At 45.9% G+C, this 23,743-nt stretch overlaps 1 protein-coding gene and 1 long non-coding RNA gene across 3 annotated transcripts in view; one reads left to right on the top strand and one right to left on the bottom strand.

The window, feature by feature from the left end:
* The window catches only part of LOC128136236 (zinc finger and BTB domain-containing protein 5-like), a 450,489-nt gene that overhangs the window by 3,598 nt on the left and 423,148 nt on the right, over positions 1-23,743 (top strand). The window contains exon 1 of one of the 2 annotated variants that reach the window (XM_052775479.1): positions 17,363-17,504. The exons of the other annotated variant lie outside the window; for it this stretch is intronic. The gene's annotated coding sequence lies outside the window, so the exon portion shown is untranslated. Of the gene's footprint in view, positions 1-17,362; positions 17,505-23,743 lie in introns of those variants that run through there. 2 annotated transcript variants of the gene reach the window in all.
* On the bottom strand, positions 1,830-10,779 carry LOC128136261 (uncharacterized). Its single transcript, XR_008233304.1, has 2 exons — positions 10,646-10,779; positions 1,830-2,234 (listed from the first exon to the last, which is right to left on the bottom strand). It is a non-coding gene; the product is annotated as an uncharacterized LOC128136261 (long non-coding RNA).

Here is a 23,743-nt window from a genome sequence, read left to right as displayed (position 1 = left end):
GGCTAGATGGTTTTGAATGGTAGTCTGTGATACTTGAGTGACTTCTTGCTGCAGCACTTGGATGACATCGATTGTTATGTTTTCTATATTTTTCCAGGGTAGCAGAGAGATTGACAGTTCCTTTCTCCAGCTCGGAGACCCCTAGCTGAGAAAAGAGGACCTGGGCAAATTGTTGAAATCCAGGTCTTTGCTCTACCAAAGGGCTGATCTACGCTGATGTCGCAGGGCATCGGGGCAATTGTGGGCATGTGTTGTGGTTTAACCCCAGCCAGCAACTAAGCACCATGCAGCTGCTCGCTCACTCCCCCCTCCCCAGTGGGATGGAGGAGAGAGTTGGGGAAAAAAAAAAGTAAAACTCATGGGTTGAGATAAGAACAGTTTAATAAGACAGAAAGGAAGAAAACAATAATGATAATAACAATAATAAAATGACAATAATAATAATAAAAGAATTGTAATATACAAAACAAGTGATGCACAATGCAATTGCTCACCACTCACCGACCGATGTCCAGTTAGTTTCCAAGCAGTGATCTGCCCCCCCGGCCAACTGCCCCCCAGTTTATATACTGGGCATGACATCACATGATATGGAATATCCCTTTGGCCAGTTTGGGTCAGCTGCCCTGGCTGTGTCCCCTCCCAACTTCTTGTGCCCCTCCAGCCTTCTTGCTGGCTGGGCATGAGAAGCTGAAAAATCCTTGACTTTAGACTAAACACTACTTAGCAACATTATTCTCATACTAAATCCAAAACATAGCACTATACCAGCTACTAGAAAGAAAATTAACTCTATCCCAGCCAAAACCAGGACAGCATGGGTTGCGTCAAGGTTTTCTTCAACATGCATCCCAGGCACTATTTGTCCAAGTGTGCAGGTCCCCTCCCACCTCTGTGTGAGGTTTTTTCCTGGAATGATTGCTGCACAGCCAGTATAGGCTGGGGGCACCTATTGTGCTAGGGTTACTGCAACAAGTGGTGTCTTTCAGGCAATTGTCAATATTGGCATGCTAGGTTTGCATGGTGTAGGATGGACCCCGCCACATGGTTTGTAGCTGATCACAGGACGGATCATAGCCTGTAAAGTTCTGGTGGATGTAGAATTCTGATCTGTTCTTCACCAAGGTGGCAGTGGGTAGTCAGTGGTTGAGAGATTAGCCTGAATAGAGTAACATCTGACAAAAGTTTTAGGTGTATGGACCCACAATTCCACCAGTACTAGCATTCCCACCACAAGAACTCCTTGGTGGCCAGATGCAGGATGTTGTGTACAAATCCCCACAATAAGTTCCCTTTCTAACATTTGCCAGTGCTTGAGATGTGCGAATTAACAAGTTAAAAACCCAACCAGCAAGGCCCTGGTGGACTGTCCCTAAAAACAGCATATTTAAAATTGGTTCTTGCACGGAATAACTAACAGTAGTACAAGTAAAACGGATGCAGTGTAGCAGGAGGATTTTTCCAGGTTGTTGTGGTTTAACCCCTGTAGGCAGCTAAGCACTGCACAGCTGCTTGCTCACTCCCCCACCCAGTGGGATGGGGGAGAGAATCGGAAGGGTAAAAGTGAGAAAACTCATGGTTTGAGAGAAAGACAGCTTAATAGGTAAAGCAAAAGCTGTGTGTGTAAGCAAAATAAGGAATTCATTCACTACTTCCCATCGGCAGGCAGGTGTTTAGCCATCTCCAGAAAAAGCAGGCTTCATCATGCATAATGGTTACTTGAGAAGACAAATGCCGTAACTCTGAAGGTCAGCCCCTGTCCTGATCCAATATCGGGGACGGTTCTTAAACAATCCCAAGAGCAAGATTAAGACACAAACGAGGTCAGATGCCGTACAACCTTACAAGTTTTATTTCCTATAACAACTGATAATAGCGACAGGACAGAGGGAAGAAGAAAGGAAAAAGAGGCAGGCCTAAGCAAGAGAACGGAAGAGATGCAGCAAGACTAGTTACCACGACCACGAAGCCAGCAACGTCCCGTTGGCTCGGTCTCGGTGCAGGTGATGGAGGTCCAAGTTCCAGGTTCCAGCAGACAGACGATGACAAAGTCCCAGTTCCAAGCGCTGATTTTCAATCCCTTGCAGTTCCTTTCAGTTCCTTTTTCGAGGGAGGAGTACGCAGTTTTTCCGAAGAGTCCAGCCATTTCCACAGAGACTGCTAGCTTCAGGCAGATATGGTGGTTTCTTCAGGGCCTTCAGCACGTACTCCCCCACAGCAACAGGATGCTGAGGCTAGCAAATGGTCAGCAATGTTGAGACAAACATAGTCCAACACAGTCTCTTACACCACCCCGTGGCTCGACATTGCTGTCCTCATGGTGGCGTGAAAGATAAGGGTATAGAAAGAGAAAGAGGGAAAAAAGCGCATACTACAACGATATAATCAAGTTAACAACTTTCTATCAAAATGACTTAACATAACGTGGCAAAAGAAAAACCAAAGGTAAAAATAAGATGATTTGGCTTTCCAAGGCTTATTCTACGTTAATACAATATTTCTACATTAAACAACATGAACAAACAACAATAGCATACCAATTATCCTAATTATAACATTTCTAAGTATGTTAAACAACAACATCTAATATCTAACATCTACTTAACATCAACTAACCATTATAAATTTAACTAACTCTACAATATCAAAACATACTATAAATTGATTTTAAGGTTGCGAAGAATCAGTAGAAAAACACGACGGCAGTTTACATGGTGAACATTTACAAGGACAAAAAAGAAGTATTAGAATAACTATTAAGATAACCGTTATCAAAGCAAAGGCTATATAATAAATTGGAATCAACGTGAACACATACTCGTACTCCGTCATTTTTTGGCAATGTACTACAAAGTGGTCACGGCCCTAACAGTCCACGCCATCGGCTGCCCTGGTCTGCTGGTGTTGGGGTCCGCATGCGCGGCGCGAAAACCACTTTCCGCGCCCCCTTATCCTAGGGTGCATGCATCGTCTGGACCTAGAAACTTCTATCCCAGATCCAAACAAAGGTGAATGAACAACAACACTATATAACGATGATTAACAATACTTTAACCTAACATATTTAACCAAAATATATACACTTACAAGACAAACACATACATACCACAAGAGAAAATATAGCGAGAGCTAACAAAGCAATTGCCACAAAATTACTAATCTGAGTAAACACATGTGTCTAAATAATTGATACAGTTGCGCGCTTTGATTGACAAACGACACGAATCTGTTTTACACCATCAGGCGAGGCAGTAGATACAAATTGCATGTTAGATACAACACGTTGGATTAATTGAATAAAACAAGGAATAATACATGGCAAAAACATCAAAGCAACAAATGCACATAACAGATAAAACAGAAGCTGTTTTACCCATGGTGGTCCGGGTAACCAAGACCATAAATCACCGTTCCAGCCGTCCCATGTTTGAACGGGGACATGGGCTAGTTTCCTAATATCTGTGGTCAGTTGAAGAACTACTTCACCTACATCATCTATTTCCAAACAACAATTAGAGACATTTAATTTCCCACATACTCCTCCCTCTTCAGCTAGTAAGTAATCCAAAACCATGCGGTGTTGAAGGATTGCAGTGCGCATCTGTTGAGATTGTTGAGTTAAAAGGTCTATAGCATTAGCAGTTTTATTGGTAATAATTTCTAAGACTGCTTGCAATCGAATTATGCGGTTCAAATTGTAAATTGGTTCTCGTGCCCCTGCTATTGGTTCACTGGGATTCCAAGTGGCAGGCCCATAATGCTCAATTATTCTTTCGGGAGGCCACTCATTTTCCCCCCACTTTTGTGTTCCACCTATTTTAACGTCAACAGATCGCTTGCTACGTGCAATCCTTTTGTCCCCTAAATTATCATATAGTCTTACTCCCAATCGAGGACCACCCGCCTCTGGAAGAAGGAAAAACAGAGGTCAGATAATCCCTATATAACAAATCCCTGACCAATTTGCTGGTAGTTGTTTGTAGGCAGTATGTCCACAAATCCAATAATGGCCTTTTTTGGCTTTGGCACCATTAGCAAATGGTCCAGCTGCAGCCTTTGGGAATTGGAAATAAGTTGTGTTCTCGTTTCCCAAAGGGCTAAAAAAGGTGCTTGGCTTGTTGTTGTTTGTCTGGCCGGTACAATACCAGGCGCCAGTGTGGTTCTTCCACTCACAAATTTGATGATAAATATGGTGTCCAGGCCATCGGAGGAAAAAGGTTTCATTTTTGTTCGACCAAAACCCTTTGAACCCTTTGTTGCGTCTGGCTTCATCAAGCCACATCCATATGTAAACACCTCTATCTTCATTAACCAATTTATGTGTGAGTGTCCATTGACACCTGCTTTCTCTGACATTGACCCCTCCCTTCTGGGTGCGATTTAAACAATATCTACCCACAGTAGGAAATTGAATTGGCCATGTTTCACTATCATCCCAGGTAGTGCTATCAGTTTCACTATAATTGCTTACGATTTGTGCTGCAGTGAGGGGTGTGGAGGTCCACGGCCAGCTTGACAACCCTAGAGGTCCTCTACAAACCCAACAGTGACTCAGATTAAAGGTTTGGCTTACAGCTTTTGCTAACAAAACAAATTCGTTATCCTTAAAGGGATCATATGGGTTGGGGGGAGGTGGGGGAATTGGCTTCCCTTCACCCTCATAGGTAAATCCCCAACATAACATAATTAAAAATAACATCATCTGCTCTTCTTCTTCCGTGGGTACATCTGGGTCGCTTGCTTCTTCCTGAAAATGAAACAAAAACAAATTCGCTTCTCGGGTTAGAAAGAGGGAACAATCCATTTAGTATGAATCTTATGAATTTTTCCACAGGCATCTTTTGCCTTCCAGGTATATTTGTTAAGGGGTGTGTCCAACACCAGTGGCACTGTGCCCACTGTGGGAAGTTCGACCAAGACAGGTTGTCCTGGGAAATGAGATGGGTTGCTGGGGTGATCAGGGCTGTGTGGGGCTGGCATGATTGTTGGAGCTTTTGGACAGAATGCTGTGATCTTTGGACATCCATTTACTCCCCAGCAACTATTAACGCTGGTCACTGCATCCCACACTCTCTCAGCCCATCCTGGCTTATGCGGTTTGAGGAAGCGTTTTAACAGACCATTGGTTCTTTCCACAATTCCATTTGCTTGTGGGTAATATGGAGTATGAAACACCCACAAAATTCCCTCCTGGGCTGCCCATTCCTGGACCACTTTGACTGTGAAATGTGAGCCGTTATCTGATTGGACTGACTGTGGTTTGGGGGAAATTCCAAACCATTCTTTCAGAGCCTTTATTGTGTTTTCTCCTGTTGCCTTAGCACATGCTTTAGCTTGCACTAGTCCGGATACTATCTCCACACCTACCAGTATGTAGTACTTTCCCTCTGACCCTCGAAAGGGACCGATGTAATCAATCTGCCAGGCCTCCCATAGGTCTTTTCCCTCTCTTAAATGCAGGGGGTCACCCTCCAGTGGGTGTCTGTCCAAACGGACGCGGCATTGTTCGCAGGAAGACACTCAAGTTTTACATTCTTCCCTGGTAACTGGCCACCCTCGGGCTTGTGCCTCACAATAGAGGTCCTTAACTCCTGAATGTTTCCGTTTTACATGTAGCCATTCTAACAGACGTTCCCAATTTTCTACTATCTGGGTGCTTTGTAGGGGAGCTAGCCGGGCTAGCTCATCCACTTTGGCATTCCATCGGCTCACCGGGGCGTCATCTTGTTGATGAGATGCTACCCATGCTACTGCAAATTTCCCTTGTCTGGCAATGGTAAGAATATCTTGCCATTTTTCCTTTTGCCATACAGGTATTCTGTTGACCTCCCATCTGTTTTGTTCCCAGAATGGAAGCCACTCAGTGCAACCTTTAAACACAGCATAAGAATCAGTATAGATATAGACAGAAGCAGCAGATTGGGCCTCATGTTGGAAAACGCTCCACACAGCAATTAGTTCTGCTACTTGTGCACTACCTTCCCCTTCGGTAATGATCTGTTCCTTGGTATCTACTCGAAGTGCCACAGCTCGATATTTCCAAATTTTTCCCTCTCGCTTTGACGAGGCATCCGTAAACCAGACATTTTGCAATTGTCCAGAAAATGGAGGAGCTACTTGTATTACAGACAAAAGCTCGGGTGTTTCCCTATCTGGGTTTACCTCATCTTCTATATTTAACACTTTCACGGCTCCTTCAGATACAGAAAAAATTTCACAATAGTGTTCTATTTGTGCATACCATTTCCGCACAGAGGCTCTCTGGGCCACCCCCTCAGGGGGTGGAGTTCCTGCCAAAACTGCTTTGATCACTTTAAATGGACCTCTGAGCACTATAGGTTGTTGCCGGATGGTCCGTTCGGCTTCTCTCAGAGCTAAACTACAAATAGACCTTTTTCCCAAGTTGTATACCTTTTTTCAGCATCTTTAAAGCTACGAGAATAAAAACCAATGGGCCGAACAGGCCCCTCTGGACCCTTTTGTTTGGCTAATTGGCTAATCTGAGGGACACCAAAAGACCATGAGTTTCCCTGGGTGTCACGCCACTGTCTACCCTTCAAAACATCTATACCTAGGAGATTCATCTGGAAAGATCCTACGGCCACCATGGTATTGACAGGGTTTTCCTCCCCTGGCAACCATAGTGTCACCGGAGTCATAGGCACTGATTGTGTTTTTCCCAAGGCATTTAAGACAATCAGATTTCTAGATGGAATCGAGATTCCACATTGTTCTGCTTCAGTCCACCTTAGTGCAGTAATTTGTGCCCCCGTATCAATTAAAAAGGTCACCGGTCTTTTCCTTGGTCCTACAGCAACAGTAATCAGTAAATCCCCTTTTGTATTGCAGGTGAGTTGTCTAACAAACATCCATCCTCCGCCTCCCCCCTCACCTTCGGGGGGCGGAGGGTCTAGTTTCCCGCCACCTTCTTCTCCCTAGTCAGCTCCTCCTCAAGGTCTATCAAGGGTGGGGCACTAGGGGTTGGTTTGGAAACGGCCCTTTGCTCTGACCAATTCTGCACAAGTTGCTCCAATTTTTGGGTCAGGAGTCCATCCATCAAGTCCCGGGGAATGCCTTTCTGAAGCCCTAGCTGCCACAGTCCCTGTCAAGTTAGGGGCCTCTCTCTTCCAGGGGGTAATTGCCGCCCACTAAGTCGTCGTACGATCTTGTTTTCAGTTCTTTGAGACAATCCCCCAACGGGGCCATATTTTCTCCCAAAATTAATCAATTCCTGAGCTATCTTTCCCCATGTCCATACTTTTCTCCCTGACTGCTGATGATCAGGGGACACTTTTTCCCCTCCAGAGTGGCCATAATTCTTTCTCCATTGGGGGTGTTTTGAATCCTCCCTTGCAATTGAATCCCAATGGGTTTCAGAGAGTCGGGAAGTCCCCGTATCAGAGGAGTCATCCTCTCTGGGTCCACAGGCATCATCATCGGGGAGCCCTGGTGGGGCTTGAGCTCCCAATCATACATCATCTGGAGACATGCCGCCTTTTGCACACTTTCCACTAACTGATCCACCGTACTGGTTATGGCAAGGGGATCTCCCCTCTCCAAGGGGTTCAGCCCTCCGGCCCAATACGCAGCTCTCTGAGTCAATGACCATGGGGCTCGGCGATTGCCAGTAGTTAGAAACACACCCGGACCCCAATATCCTTCTGCTTCTTTCTCTGACAACAAAATTCCATCCCCTCCTGACAAAGACACTCTCCACACATACTCTGTCTCCAATTCCTTTGCAGCCCTTGCAAAATCTTTTTTCAGCTTTGCTAATTCAGTTGCTGTAAATGGGACTTCTTTGGTGATAATCTGAGGACGGTCATCGCTATCATCCTCATACACATACTCTGTTTTAATCAGTGGATACATATGTGGGAGGCTTTCTACGGTTTCTTTTGCCCTCTGCAAATCTCCTTGGGGGTAGATTTGCCGTATCCCTTTCTCCGCAAGCGTCACTTCTACCTCCGCCTGTGTATCCACCTCTCTCAAAAGTTGATTCCTCAATTCCTCTTTTAATATCACATTTTGGTTCCTTTCCTCCTCCAACAATTGTTTACTTTCTTTCAATTGTTCCTGCAAATTTTTGATTACCATCTGCAGGGAGTCTATTACATTATCAGTTTGACAAGACTTCTGCTTTCTCTCTTCCACCACAGCTGCCAGACTTGCTCCCAACACTGCACAAATTATAGCTTTTCCTTTCCCCTTCTTAATCTTAGCTTCCTTCTGCAAGATTCTTATCCTATCCACCACACTCTGTGGTTGAAACCAGTGGTTTTTCGCCCAATCTTGTCCCTGGAGTGAGGGGCGAGATCGGTGCGCCTCTAAAAGACCATATAGTTTATCTATTCCTTCAACCCGTGAGGGCACAAAATCACAAACATCAACAGTTTTCTGAGCATCCATTTTCTCTAACACAAAGTGGGGGGGTCTGCATCCTGAGAGGGTCACAACAACAAATTCCCCCTATTCGCTCTCAGAAGGGCACACTTCAAAGTTACACACTAACTCAAAGGAGGGGGTTACGTCCTGAGAGGCCCACACATGAGTATCCAAATTCCCCCTATTCACTCCCAGGAGACAGACTGCACATTAACACAAAAGTTCCACAACAAAGTAGTACAGCACTCTCATCTCTGGGGATCCTGTCCATGATGCCAATTTAAAAAATGTCCCGATCCAATATCGGGGAGGGTTCTTAAACGATCCCAAGAGCAAGATTAAGACACAAACGAGGTCAGATGCCGTACAACCTTACAAGTTTTATTTCCTATAACAACTGATAATAGCGACAGGACAGAGGGAAGAAGAAAGGAAAAAGAGGCAGGCCTAAGCAAGAGAACGGAAGAGATGCAGCAAGACTAGTTACCACGACCACGAAGCCAGCAACGTCCCATTGGCTCGGTCTCGGTGCAGGTGATGGAGGTCCAAGTTCCAGGTTCCAGCAGACAGACGATGACAAAGTCCCAGTTCCAAGCGCTGATTTTCAATCCCTTGCAGTTCCTTTCAGTTCCTTTTTCGAGGGAGGAGTACGCAGTTTTTCCGAAGAGTCCAGCCATTTCCACAGAGACTTCTAGCTTCAGGCAGATATGGTGGTTTCTTCAGGGCCTTCAGCACGTACTCCCCCACAGCAACAGGATGCTGAGGCTAGCAAATGGTCAGCAATGTTGAGACAAACATAGTCCAACACAGTCTCTTACAGCCCCCCACCCCCAGCCTACTTGCTGGTGGGGCAGTGTGAGAAGCAGGGTGAGATGCTTTGATGCTGTGCAAGTACTGTTCAGGAATAGCTAAAACATCAGTGTGTTATCAACACTGTTTTCATTACAAATCCAAAACATAGCACCATACAAGCTACTAAGAAGAAAATTAACTCTATCCTAGCCAAAACCAGTACACAGATGGGTCCAGTAGCCAGGCTGTGTTGGTGGCTCTGGGCTTGTCATGGACATTATCACTTCCTGAAATACAAAATCACTTCTAGGACAGCCTGAAAGGGTGGTCTGTGGATCTAACATCGAGCTTTGGGCCCCAGTGTCCACAACAATGGTGACTGCGAGCCAGTCATTCATGACAACTTCTAATTGGGGCTAAGACATGGAGTAAACAAAAAGGGTGTGCCAGAAAACAGGGCTAGGAGGCAGATCTCCATCTGGCAGTGGACACCTGCCTACCAGTTATATGGCAGCGCCTTGGAGGGGTGCTAAGGGGTTAACACTGGCATGCCAGGAGGCACTGCAAGGGGTGGGTGGGCCACCTGATGATGGCCATTCAAAAGCTGTAACAAAATATTATTCAGCAATTTATTAATTTGTTGGGAGGGGTAAACCCAGTTTCCAGCAGGAGCTGCCTGAGGCGATCCCTCTCTGTCTGGCTGGTGAAGGTGCCCTGTCCTCTGCCCAGGTGAGGATTCCTCTGTATCCGACCACTGGGCACAGAACCCATTGCCACGGCACCCACCCCTGCAGCCAGGGTGTGCAGAGCTCCCATGCCCATGGTCCCCTTCACTGAGGTAAATTAGAGCTGCCCCAGTGTGCCAGAGACTCCCGAGCCACTCCACCCAGCCTTTCCCCGTAGGGTTGGGAAGGGGGTCAGGGTCTGGTCTGAGGCCAAAAACGTCCCTGTCCCAATTATCATCCTTATCATCCTGGTAGATAGTGGCCCTAACTTGGGCCATTGTACTGGGATGATCTCTCCAGGCCTCAAGAGCCTGCTGAGCCAAGGAGGCTAACTTATGCTCATCCCTTTTGGCCCCTTGCTTAGCTTCTCCTGCCTGTTTGAGGGCGCCGTGCAGCCTGGTAACTTCAGTCTGGGCAACATTAAGGGCACAACTCAGGAGGCCGATTAAGGCTCCCTTGCCCTTTCCTTGTTTGCAATGACTGGCCTTACGCCACAGTTCAAATTCATCCCTCATAGCCTGGGGATCTGTTCAATTATCTTGAACCCAATCCTCCTCCCATTGGGGGGAGCTCCAAACTTGCTCCTTTCCTAAAGCTTCCAGTAGTTGTCAGAGACTCTTATCCTGTTTGTGATGCCAGTAATGTGGTCCAAACACTAATGGAGTCTGACAAAGTGTTCTAAAACAAAGCTTTATTGAGGCAGTAGGAAAGATGAGCAACAACACGCCCATACGGTGACTCACCAATAGCAAACACGGGATCATAAGCGATGCCATGGCTCCGGTGGACTGACAGGGACACTTGGTGTCCAGGTCATTTGGCAGCAGCAGCCAACTGTGCAAATGCCTTTTGAATGCGTGTGAGAGTCATGCCGCCCCTTGGCTCCACCAATGGCAGAGTGATTTGAGAGAATCATACCTTACATGGATCATGTGGGCAGCAACCTGCCTATGCTGCTGCCAATGTCGGTCGGGGGCAGGGTGTTGGCAGTCTGTCTACCCCGCCGATATTTGTAATGGGGCAGGGAGTCAATCCATTATCTGGATCTAGTTTGGATCTTAAAACCCATGTTGAAAACTGATGTAGTCTCTGTGCAGGTGGCACAACTGACATTTGTTATCATAATCTAAATTTTTCTGGGAAAAGACACCCCCCCATATGGAGTTAAACTAAGTGTCTCTAGTTTCATCCAAGTGGTGTTTTAAAAGTGTAGGGAAAGGCATCTTCAGAATCAAGGAGGGCTGAGAGAGGAGTTGTTAAGATTCTTGAGCTTTCAGTAAATAATTAAGTTGAACTGTTACATTTAGAAATTAATGCTGTATTGAGGCAGGCATCATGCTGAGATGTCTGTGGTTGCTCTTTCCCTTTGGATGCTTACATACAGACCTTTAGCTTCACACATCGTTTGTGATTTCATTCATAAGCAGAGGATTGTTCTAAGACAGGAAAAGCTGGCGATTGAGTTGTCTTTTTTAAAGGTGGATCCCCTCTTGTGGGGAAGATGGCTAATAGCAAAGACTACCAGAATACCATGAACCCCAAAGGACAGTTTCCTGGGCTGATAATGTGGAAACTGTAAATTCAGATTAACGCTCATTGGTAGCAGCTTATGCTTTTATGCCCTTCTTTGGCTTTATTGCCAGTTCTGTGTGGCAATCAATAGACAATATCCTGCTTTTTCTCCTTCTACAATCAGTGTTAATACCCAACTGGATTTCTTCTTTTATATCCCTCTGTCTTATCAAACAAGATATCCTGCTCTTGTGGATAGCTAGTTCCTTGTATCCAGGTATGTTTTGCTATCTTCCTAAATTCAAGAATGGAATCTAATGACTTCATTTCCAGTTTTCTGTTGATGCCTAACAAACATTGTGCTTTCATATAACAGACTAGAAAAGCTTGTGTCAGGTCTTTCTAGAGACTGACTCATATAAAGGTTATAGTACTGACTTTGAAGCTCAAGTGATAAAGGCATTGGCAAAGAATTAGCAAGCACCAGTGTTCAGCATCACAGTCCGTGAGACTATTTCACATTCTAGTTATAACAGGAAACACCTTAACTGGCAAGGCACATCAAAATGCAGGAGTTTAAAGCAAGACATATGGTAAGAGACTGAAATATTCAAGTATGATACTATGACTAAGGTGCATGATAGGGTTGGAGATAAGTGATCTAGAAGACAAAGACATAAGTAGATGGGCATGCACCCTGCCATCACAGATGGCTTTGGTTGCTTCAGACAGCCAAGTGTGTCCTTTTTTTAAAAAAAAGCTTTTTATGAATACCCTCTCAACATGCTTCCTGTGGCTAGCAGACTGTACTGTTGTTTTTTACTAGCAAGTTGGTCTCACAGCAGGTTGGAGTATCTATTTGCAGTACTTTTCAGATGGTGATAAAACATTGGACACTTTCTGAGCCACATGGAAAACTCTTGTCTTTTATTGGAGGGTTGCTGCAACCAGGAACAGCTTCAGCAGTGCAGTTTATCTCCTCTGACTCTTAGGCAAGTAGTAACTCATCCTCTCCAACACAGGAGAAAACTTGTACGTGTTGAACTATGCATAAAACCACACTAAGCAAATACTGCAAGTGTACTGTGCAAACTTGAATGTCAGGCACTAAAGCCACTAGCTGTTGCTTTGCTATATTTCTCGGACGTGAACTAAAAGTCCTGTAATGCCTGTCACTTAGTATTGTAGGCAAAACGAAGGTGGCACATTCATGCATTGAGGTTTTGGTTGGATGGAGCAAATCAGTTAAATATCAGTTAAATGGTGGTTAAAATTATTTCTAGAAGTTCTGGTTCATGTTCAGTCTGAGTACACCCTTAGAGCTGTTGATATATCTAGATCCTTGTTTTGAAGTGATGTAACTTACTGAAAATGCCAAAAAAACCCCAACAGACCCAAACCACAAACCTTAAGGTTCACTCTCCTCTCCCACCTGCTTGCTTATTAAAAAAAAAAAAAAATTAAAAAAAAATCCCCCAAACAATTGGAAGGATATTTTTAAATAGTGCTTTTATCACTGACTATTATCTGGATTTAACCATCCACTTCTTCAGACTTGACAGGAACTTTTTTTTGAGCTGTGTTATTTCTAGCACAATCATTAAGTGCAGTAGAAGAGTGTTCTAATATTTTTGTAAAATGTAACTTAAGCTAATAGGCCAAAAGTTAATATTGACATTTATCCAAGTATTGGCTATTTGACAGGGATGTCTGTGGTGGGTTGACCTTGGCTGGCTGCAAGGTGCCCACCAAGCTGATCTATCACTCTCCATCAACAGGACAGGGAGAAAATATGATGAAAAGCTCATGGGTCGAGATAAGGGCAGGGAGATTACTTACCAATTACTGTCACAGACAAAACGGACTTGACTTGGGGAAATTAATATACTGTCAATTAGTTGTAACAGAGCAGGATAATGAGAAATAAGAACAAATCTAAAAACACCTTCCCCCCACCCCTCCCTTCTTCCCAGGCTCAGCTTCACTCCTGGCTTTTCTACCTCCTCCTCTCCCTGAGCAGCCCAGAGTGATGGGGAATGGGGGTTGCAGTTTATAACATTTCATCTCTGAGGCTCCTTCCTCCTCATGCTCTCACATCGAGATTGGTTTCCTTTCAGAGGGGGAAGTTTCCATTGCCAGACATAATTATTCCAAACATACCAACAATGTATTTGCTCTGGGAACTATTCATCCAATTTGAGCTGCAAAAAAATGCAGCCTATCATAATCAAAACTGCCCACCTCAGGCCACCGTTGGCTTGCAGTTCCAAGGGTGGTCAATGCGGGCCACGTATCCTGACACAGTTCCAGTGCCCTTTTCTTAGATAACCCCCGGGTTCCATCTATTTTCGACCAATTTGTTAGCAATTCACCTAAAGGTGTCCCTTTCACCATACTGTGTCCTGTCCCCATTATTATAAACTCTCACCTCCTCACCGCAAAAAAAAGAACTGTTCAACTGCTACCCCCTACACTCAAGTTCCCCAGGTGAACTCACCTTTTGCCATCAGTGGGCTGTTGACTCTCAGGGGATCATAGCAGCTGGCGGATTCAAGTGAGTCAGCGAATTCCCTTCTGGGGTGCCAAAACTGTCGTGGGATTCTTTATTGCTGACCAAGGAAGGAGATGCAGACACCCTTAAGTATAGAATTACAAAGGGAAATTCTTTACCGCTTGTTGTGGTTTAACCCCAGCCGGCAACTAAGCACCATGCAGACGCTCACTCACCTCCCTCACAGTGGGATGGGGGAGAGAATCAGAAGAGTAAAAGTGAGAAAATTCGTGGGCTGAGAGAAAGACAGTTTAATAGGTAAAGCAAAAGCCACACATGCAAGCGAAGCAAAACAAGGAATTCATTCACTACTTCCCATCGTCAGGCAGGTGTTCAGCCATCTCTAGGAAAGCAGGGCTCCATCACGCATAACGGTTACTTGGGAAGACAAATGCCATAACGTCACCCCTTCCTCCTTCTTCCCCCAGCTTTATATGCTGAGCATGACATCATATGGTCTGGAATATCCCTTTGGTCAGTTGGGGTCAGCTGTCCCAGCTGTGTTCCCTCCCAACTTCTTGTGCACCCCCAGCCTACTCGCTGGTGGGGTGGTGTGAGAAGCAGAAAAGGCCTTGACTTTGTGTAAGCACTGCTCAGCAGTAACAAAAACATCCCTGTGTTATGAACACTGTTTTCAGCACAAATCCAAAACATAGCCCCATACTAGCTACTATGAAGAAAATTAACTCTATCCCAGCCAAAACCAGCACACTGCAATGTGCATGCAGCGCCCCAGCCTAGTTCTGAGGGACCCTAATCATAAGTAACACACAGGTTATATAGAATATACAGGTGGGCTATCTCCCAATTACAGTCCTAAGCTTATCTATAGTTGGCCAATTCTTCGCATGGCTGTGTGATCAGAGATAGTGGTCTAGGCTGTTTTTCATCCTTTGTCTGCTACATGCTCAGAACTGGTTTCCACAGGTTTGTTATCAGGCAAGGTTGTCGTAACTAGCTGAGCTTTCATGCTTGTGTCTTCCCTCCTTGAGTTCTTGGAAAGCTCACTGAAACTAGGGTAAGGTTCATCCTATTAAGTGACCTATGTTTGTACTTTTCTTCACAGTGGGCCCATTGCTCAGCGGGGCAGGGGACCTAGCGATCAAGGACATCATAAAAGTCAAGTCACTCAATGCTTTTTTTGCTTCAGTTTTTACTGGTAAGGTCTGCTCACAGGTCCCTGAACCAGCTAGCACAGTTTGGGGGAGTGAAACAGTAGCACAGTACAGGAAGAAAGAGTTAGGGAGCACTTAAGCCAATTGGACATATACGAGTCCATGGGACCAGATGGGATGCATCCAAGCGTGCTGAAGGAGCTGGCCAATGTCACTGGGAGGCCACTGTCTATCATCTTTGAAAGGTTATGGCAATTGGGGGAGGTTCCTGATGGCTGGAACAGGGCAAACATCACTCCCATTTTCAAGAAGGAGGATCCAGGGAACTACAGGCTGGTCAGCCTTACCTTCTTTTCCCAGGACGAGTATGGAGCAAATCCTCTTAGAAGCCATTTCTAAAGAGATGAAAGACAAGAAGGTGATTGGGAGCAGACAACATGGCTTTAGCAAGGGCAAATCATGCTTGACCAACCTCATTGCTATCTGTAATGAGGTGACTGGTGCTATGGGAGAGCAGAAGGCAGTGGATGTTTTATACCTTGACTTTAGCAAGGCCTTTGACACAGTCTCCTATAGTCTTTTTATCTCCAAATTGTTGGGATATGGGCTTGATAAGTGGATGATAAGGTGGATGGAAAATTAGCTGGACTGCTGAGCTCAAGGAGTTGTGATCAGTGGTACAAAGCCCAGCTGGGGGCCAGTAACTAGTGGGGTCCCTCAGGGATCAGTACTGGGACCAATACTGGTATTTAATGTCTTCATTAATGATCTGGACGATGGGATGGAGTGCACTTTCAGCAAGTTTGTGGATGACACCAAATTGGGGGGAGTAGTCAGTATGCTGGAGGTCAGGGCTGCCATTCAGAGGGACCTGGACAGGCTGGAGAAGTGGGATGACCGGAACCTCATGAAGCTCAACACAAGCAGATCTGAAGCCCTGCATCTGGAATGAAATGACCCTATGCAACAATACAAGCCAGAGGCCGACTGTCTGGGAAGCAGCTCCACAGAAAAGGATCTGGGGGTCCTGGTGGACAAGTTGACGATGAGTCAGCAGTGTGCCCTTGCAGCAAAGACGACCAACTGCATCTTGAGCTGTATTAGCAAAACTGCAGCCAGCAAGTCCAGGGAAGTGATCCTTCCCCTTTATTCGGCACTTGTGAGACTGCATCTGCAGTACTGTGTCCAGTTTTGGGCTCCCCAGTACAAGAAGGATAGTGACACACTGGAACAAGTCTAGCAGAGGGCCACCAAGCTGGTTGGGGGCTGGAGAACATGACATCCAAGGGAGAGGCTGAGAACTGGGCCTGTTCGGCCTGGAGAAGAGAGACAGATAAGGACAAGGAGATTACTTGCCAATTACCATCACGGGCAAAACAGACTCGGGGAAATTAATTTCATTTACTGTCCATTAATTGTAACAGAGCAGGATAATGAGAAATAAGAACAAATCTAAAAACACCTTCCCCCCATCCCTCCCTTCTTCCCAGGCTCAGCTTCACTCCCGGCTCTTCTACTCCCTCCCCCCACCCCACCCCACCCCACCCCCAAGCATCACAGGGTGATGGGGAATGGGGGTTGCGGTCAGTTCATAACGTTTCGTCTCTGCGGCTCCTTCCTCCTCGCACTCTTCCCCTGCTCCAGCGTGGGGTCCCTCCCACGGGATACAGTGCTTCACAAGCTTCTCCAATGTGGGTCCTTCCCACGGGCTGCAGTTCTTCACAAACTGCTCCAGCATGGATCCTTTCTACGGGGTGCAGTCCTTCAGGAGCAGGCTGCTCCAGCGTGGATCCCCCACGGGGCCACAGGTCCTGCCAGAAAACCTGCTCCTTCATGGGCTCTCCACGGGGTCACAGCCTCCTTCAGGGCACATCCATCTGCTCCAGCGTGGGGTCCTCCATGGGCTGCAGGGTGGATATCTGCTCCGCTGTGGACCTCCATGGGCTGCAGGGGAACAGCCTGTGTCACCATGGTCTTCACCATGGGCTGCAAGGGCTCCAGCACCTGGAGCACCTCCTCTCCCTCCTTCTTCCCTGACCTTGGTGTCTGCAGAGTTGTTTCTCTCACATATTCTCACTCCTCTCTCTCCCAGCTGCTGTTGCGCAGCATATTTTACCCTGATATGTATCCTTCCACAAGCACAGCTCACCAAGCATGAGGAGTATCATGACACCCACAAAGCCCTTCTGGAGCGAGGCCGTACCCAGGCAGCTCTGTGATTAGCTGAGGAAAGGGGAGACGGGGTGGGGCTTACTCCTCTCAGCTGCTCTTTCTCTTGGTCACGTGATGTGAGTTGGGTTTCTGTGCTGCACTTCCTACGTCATCGAGAATGTGAGGTGGTGGATGCAGTGTCCAGTTTGGTCGGTGGCAGTGGCAACTTTTATCTCCAAATTGTGTTTTCAGGTGGCATGGAAGACGCAACAGGTGAGTCACTGGGGAGAGGGTGTGCTGCTGCTCACATCTCTCTCCACTGCGGCGGGGCCACCCTGTGCGGCCTCTCTCTCTCGTCCCTCATTCCTGTCTCATAAGGATTCCCGCCGGTGGTGAAGGTCGCGCCGGGCTGGCTGGATCGCTGCTGTCTCTGGAGCATGAGCGTCCTAGACTGTCACGGCAGCGCGGAGGGGGGCGGGGAGCACCCGGAAGCGGCAGGGGGGTGGTGGTGTACGGTAGCCGGGCTGCATCAATTCGTCCCCGCGCTCCAGACTGGGAGTGGCGTCTTAGGACACGCTCCTCAGTGGGAACCGCAGGAGAGACGTTCCGCCATGCCACGGAGTAGGCGACGACTGGACAGGAGTAGGGAGAATAACAACAGCACGCGTCAGTTTTCTGCAAGCCGCCTGGAATCCTAGCTGCTGATCTCTTGGTCACTTTCTCTCATCCACGCAGGCAGCGAGTTCTGCAGTACCTGCTGCCGAGGAGCTGGTGGCAGTCTACACAGCAGAACTTGAAAGCCTGATCCTGCTCAGGACGCAAACACACTCAGGTTGCTTCTCTAAATCCCCGTGTTGTTCCTGATGCAGGCACCGGGAAAAAGCTAAACAAGAGAATGCAATGGCTGCCTTCCAAACTCAACACTGTGTTTAGGTGTCTTTTCTTTTGGCAGTTCCACTTCTTTACAGAGAATGTCTTCTCAGGCTAGAAGAAAAAAATAAATAAGAGAACCATTCAGGTTGAAAGGGACTTCTGGAGGTCTCTAGTCCAACCTCCTGCTTAAAGCAGGGTCAACACTGAATTCAGACCAGCTTGTTCAGGGTTTTCTCTAGTCAGGGCTTGAAAACCTCCAAGGCTGGAGACTGCACAACTTCTCAGGGCCCCTGTTCCACTGCTTGACTGTCCTCATGGTGAAAAACAGTTTCCTTATAGCCAGCGTGAACCTTGCTTGTTTCAATTTGTGCCCATTGTGTCATCTTCCCACTATGCAACACTGTGAAGAGCCTGGCTCTGTCTTCTTGATAGCTTCCTCATAGGTACTGGGGGGCTGCTATTAGGTGCCCCTGCAGCCTTCCTTCCTCCAGGCTGAACAAGCACAGGGAGGGAACCTCAGCCTCTCCTCATAGTGCAAGTACTCCAGCCCCCTGGCATCTTGGTGGCCCTCTGCTGAATTTGATCCACTTTATCAATTACTTTCTTGTATTGGGGTGCCCAAAATTTGACACAGCATTCTAGATGTGATCTAATGAGCACCAAGTAAAGGAGGATAATCACTTCCCTCAATCTACTAGCTATGCTCCTGGTAATATAGCCCAGGATACTGCTAACCACCTTTGCTGCCAGGGCACAGTTCTGGCTCATATTCAGCTTGCTGTTTTCCAAGATCCTCGGGTCCTTTTCAGCAGAGCTGCTCCCCAGCCAGTCCCCAGATGGTATTGATGCCAGGGGTTCTTCTTCCCTAGGTGCAGGACTTGGCATTTGTCCTTGTTGAATGAAATTAAGTTCCTGTCAGCCCATTCCTCCAACCTGTCTAGGTCTCTCTGAATGGCAGCCCTGCCCTTGAGTGTATTTATTTCATCCTCCCAACTCCTGCAAACTTGACAAGAGGAAGATGCATCACCTCCTCCAGGTGTTTGATAAAGATTTTAAACAGGACAGGTCCCAGGATAGATCCCTGCAGTACCCCACTTGTCACAGGCATCCCGGTAGAGTACAACCCATTAACCACCACTCTCTGAGCTCAGTTACCCAACTAGTTTTTAAACACATCTAGTTGCCCACCCATCCAGACTATAATATCCCAACTTGGATACAAGAATATTGTGGGATACAGTATTGAAAGCCCTGCTAAAGTCGAGGTAAATGACATCCAGTGCTCTCCCTTCATCCACAGATCCTGCCATTTTATCACAGAAGGCAATTAGGTTGGTCAGGCATGATAGCCCCTTGGTAAATGCATGCTGACTGTTCTCAGTCATCTTCTCCTTCATGTGCCCAAACCCAAAACATGTTCCAAGAGGACTTTCTCTATGATTTTCCCAGGAACTGAAGTTCCCTGGGTTGAACTTTTGGCTTTTTTTTTTTTTTTTTTTTAAGATGAATGCAACATTTGCCCTTCTCTAGTCATCAGGGAATTCCCCTGATCTTCATGGCTTTTCAAAGCTGATAAGAGAACGGCCTCACTATGAAACTAGCCAGTTCTCTCAGCACCCTTGGATGCAGCCCATCTGGTCCCATGGATTTGTACAGATTAAGTTCTCTGAAATAATCCCTGATTCAATCCTCATCCACTGTTGGTAGTTTTCCTTGAACCCTGTCTCTAAGCACAGAGGCCTGGGAGACTTTGTCGGTGAAGATTGAGGCCAAGAAGGCACTGAGTACCTCAGCCTCATCTATGTCCGCTGTCACTAGATCACCCATCCCATTCAGCAATAGGCCCACCTTCTCCTTGTTCAGTCTTTTACTATTAAAGTGGTAGTAGAAGCTCTTGCTGCCCTTGATCTCTGATCTGTAGAGTTCCTCAAGTTGCTTAAAGAAGGCTTTGTCTGCTTCCTCACCCTGTCTGTAGCAAACTCCTGCCACAATATCACACTTATTGGCCTCTGCTTTGATCTTGTTCAGTTCCTGTTAGTTGTAAGGGTAATCTTTGGAAATCGAGGCCAATGTAAGCAAAGATATAGCTGTATCTGGGATGGAATCACTTCTTGGAAAATAAAAACAAACTGGGTAACCACATTAATTTCCTTTATGATATTTAACTTCTGATTAAACCATATAATGAAGGCGGCAGTCAAATATCATAAACCTGTCAGCTCATGGTAACCATTAGTTGTATAGGGAGCTATCTGTGGAGAAACAGGTTAAAGAATATTACATAATATTGGTATTTATTTTCTCCCAGATGGATAGGCAGAGTTACTGGAGGGGGGAGTTCACTTCAAATTTTAGTGTCTTTTGTTAAGTAGTTCAAATAGCTTTTCTTTTTTCTTTTTTTTTTTTAAATTTTTATTTCAGTTGTACCATATTTTAGTTCAAAGTAAACAGTAACTAAGCAACCATTTTGGCACTCGCAAGCCACTCATCCACTTCTGCTTTTACTTGGCCCAACTTTTTGTTTTAACACCAAAATAATTATAATGATTCTTCAGTGTGTTGAATACTTGTGCAAAATACTATAGTGCGACTAATAGGTCTTACTTGACAGGCCTTCACCAGTGTCTGTAAGAAGTATTAAGGGTTCCTCTATTATAATGAGCTACCAAGATTGAAGAATTTCTTACTTACGTGCATAGCTACATCTTGAAAAGTGTCAGACTTAAAGGTTAATGCAGATAGTTAGGAACCATCTGTAGTCAAGTTTTGAAAAATATTGTATTGTTCCTGTTTTAAGTTGGTTGATATTGATTAAGAATTACCAACTCAAGAGCCAGCAGGCAGTAATTAGACATTATCCTAGTGATAAGTTATCAAACCTGAAAAATAAACAAAACCCATAAAACCTTCTACTTTAACTGTCATGCTTGTGCTTGGCATTAGGATGGGGATAAAAACTAAATAGATAGGACCAGTGTTTCCCATATTTGGTGGTACAGGAGTACCAGTTTGCAGTACTATTCTGGTTAACTAATTGAATAACCTGTGACCTGAAAGCCATTGGGCCTTTTAAAGTAAGTGGTACACACTCTACAGTGCTCAGTAGTTCAATCAAGGTGGGAAACATCCTGATCTCTTGTTAGGGAATTGCTGAATCTGGCAGCACCATAGAGGCAAGTCTGCCACAGCTCCATATCCCCAGATCCAACCAGTAGCAAGGCTGAGAATGTATTCCCAGTAGGTATACAAATACATATATGCACATGGCCAGCAACACAGAACAACACAGACAGAAACACTCAGCACTCAGACAAACAGCAACAATGGCCTCATCCTGTTCCCCTCTCTGGCTGAGCAGGATGAAGGTCCATTAGTGGGAAATATATACCTACATACAATGTGGATCCATCCAGTAACTGGATTTAGACACTCAGTCTATCCAGTAGTTGGCCCCTGGATCCCCTGGTCTCCCCAGTTGCTGGCACCTGGGCATACGAGCCCCAAGGCCCATAGCTCCACTCCAGTTGCCAGTACAGACCTCCTCTCGCATACACAGGCTGTGATCTCCCAGTAGCTGGGCTTAGACGCTCGATCTACCCAGTAGCTGGCCCTTGAATGCCCCCAGTCTCCCCAGTTGCCTCCCACAGAAACACACACCCACCCCCCCCACACACATGTAAATGAGTCTCTTATTCCACCCCCAGACCCCACAGTCTTTTCAGCAGTTGGCTTGGACCCTCTGGTCCCTCCGGTAGCCAATTCCTCCAGGTGCCTCACCCTTAGAGACACATGCATACCTGGCTCCCCAGCCACAACCTTCTCCAGTGTGGGTCCTTTCCACGGGGTGCAGTCCTTCAGGAGCAGGCTGCTCCAGCATGGATCCCCCACAGCATCACAGGTCCTGCCAGAAAATCTGCTCCTGCGTGGGCTCCTCTCCATGGGGCCACAGTTCCTGCTAGGAGCCTGCTCCTTCATGGGCTATCCATGGGCTGCAGCTTCCTTCAGGGCACATCCACCTGCTCCACCGTGGGGTCCTCCACGGGCTGCAGGGTGCATATTTTCTCCACCGTGGACCTCCTTGGGCTGCAGGGGGACAGCCTGCCTCACCATGGTCTTCGCCACGGGCTGCAGGGAAATCTCTACTCCGGCGCCTGGAGCACCTCCTCCCCCTCCTTCTTCCCTGACCTTGGTGTCTGCATAGTTGTTTCTCTCACATATTCTCACTCCTCTCTCCCGGCTGCTGTTGCACAGCATTTTTAACCCTTTCTTAAATATGTTATCACAGAGACGCTACCACTGTTGTCGATTGGCTCGTCCTTGGCCATCAGCGGGTCCATCTTGGAGCCAGCTGAAACTGGCTCCGTCTGACATGGGGGCAGCTTCTGGCATCTTCTCACAGAAGCCACCCCTGTAGCCCCCCGCTACCAAAACCTTCCACATAAACCCAATACAAGGTTATATGTCTATCTGGAGTTCTGTATGCAAATTATGTTTGTAGTTCATGGCTGCACACACATGAAAATAATCACTCTGTTTTAAAAGTTCCTATGCAGAAGGCAGATATTTGACAGAAGTTTTTTGTGGTATAACAGATAGCAATTGGCTCCTTGTATACTCCTGAAGATGAAGCTAGACCAATTCAGACTAGAGTTAAAGCTCAAAGTTTTTAATATGAGGAACAATTTATCAAAGACCGTGTTGGCTTCTTCACAAGTAGAAATTTTTACATCAGGATTGGATGGTTTACTGAAGAGATGTTTTAGTTTGAACAGGAATTAACAGGAACCACATTGCATTATTCAGCTCACAGTAGAGCATCCTGTGACATGTTCAATGTGTTGTTAGCTATTAGCTAACAGAAACCACCCCTGCATCCCCCCTCTGCTACCAAAACCTTGCCATGTAAACCCAATACAATGTCACATACACCTAAATATAAATTGTTACTGTTGGGGAGGGGATGTTAAAGTGCAAATAGTAAATTGTGTTAAATTTATCTGGTAAAGAGAAAAACAAATCTGATTATTTTTAGGCTAAATATATTAGTATGCTATTTTTTCTTTTATTCTACTTAATGGAATATTTGAAGCATACTAGATTGTTTTTACATTATAAAAACAATGAAAGAGATAAGTTACAGTGAACTTTAAGCAAGCTTTTGGGAGAGGGAAGAACTTGGAGGCTTATTTAGGTGGTGTTTGGTGGTTTTTTTTGAAATTACACTGTCATGTAAACTATTTTTAATGCTTTATTACTAGGCACAGTAATAAAGTGTTGAATCACAATTCAGAACTACTATATTTCACATAACTTGATAGTGATGATTTTGTTTAACAAGTAACAAAAGGTTTTGATCCTGCTGTGTTTTCACTGCAAGTACACTTGCATGTGTGCTTTTTTAAGTGGGACAATGTCTTGTTGGGCAGGTGGAAACATGCAGAGTGGCTAGTTCTTAGCTACATGTATGCAAACTGACTATTTCCCCCCCCCCCCCCGCCTTTTGTAAGAGGATAAGGGTTTGAGTTAAGACTCCACGAAGGTAGTTATAAAATTGGCTCCTTCTGTACCCAGCTACCAACTTCAACAAACCTTCTAGGAATTCAGTATCTACTTAACCCTCTGTTAAATTTGGTTGGAAT

Source organism: Harpia harpyja, chromosome W (assembly GCF_026419915.1).
Source record: "Harpia harpyja isolate bHarHar1 chromosome W, bHarHar1 primary haplotype, whole genome shotgun sequence".
NCBI classification, from domain to species: Eukaryota; Metazoa; Chordata; class Aves; order Accipitriformes; family Accipitridae; genus Harpia; species Harpia harpyja.
Note: the sequence above shows the minus strand (reverse complement) of the source record. Positions and strands in the feature narration are given on the sequence as shown.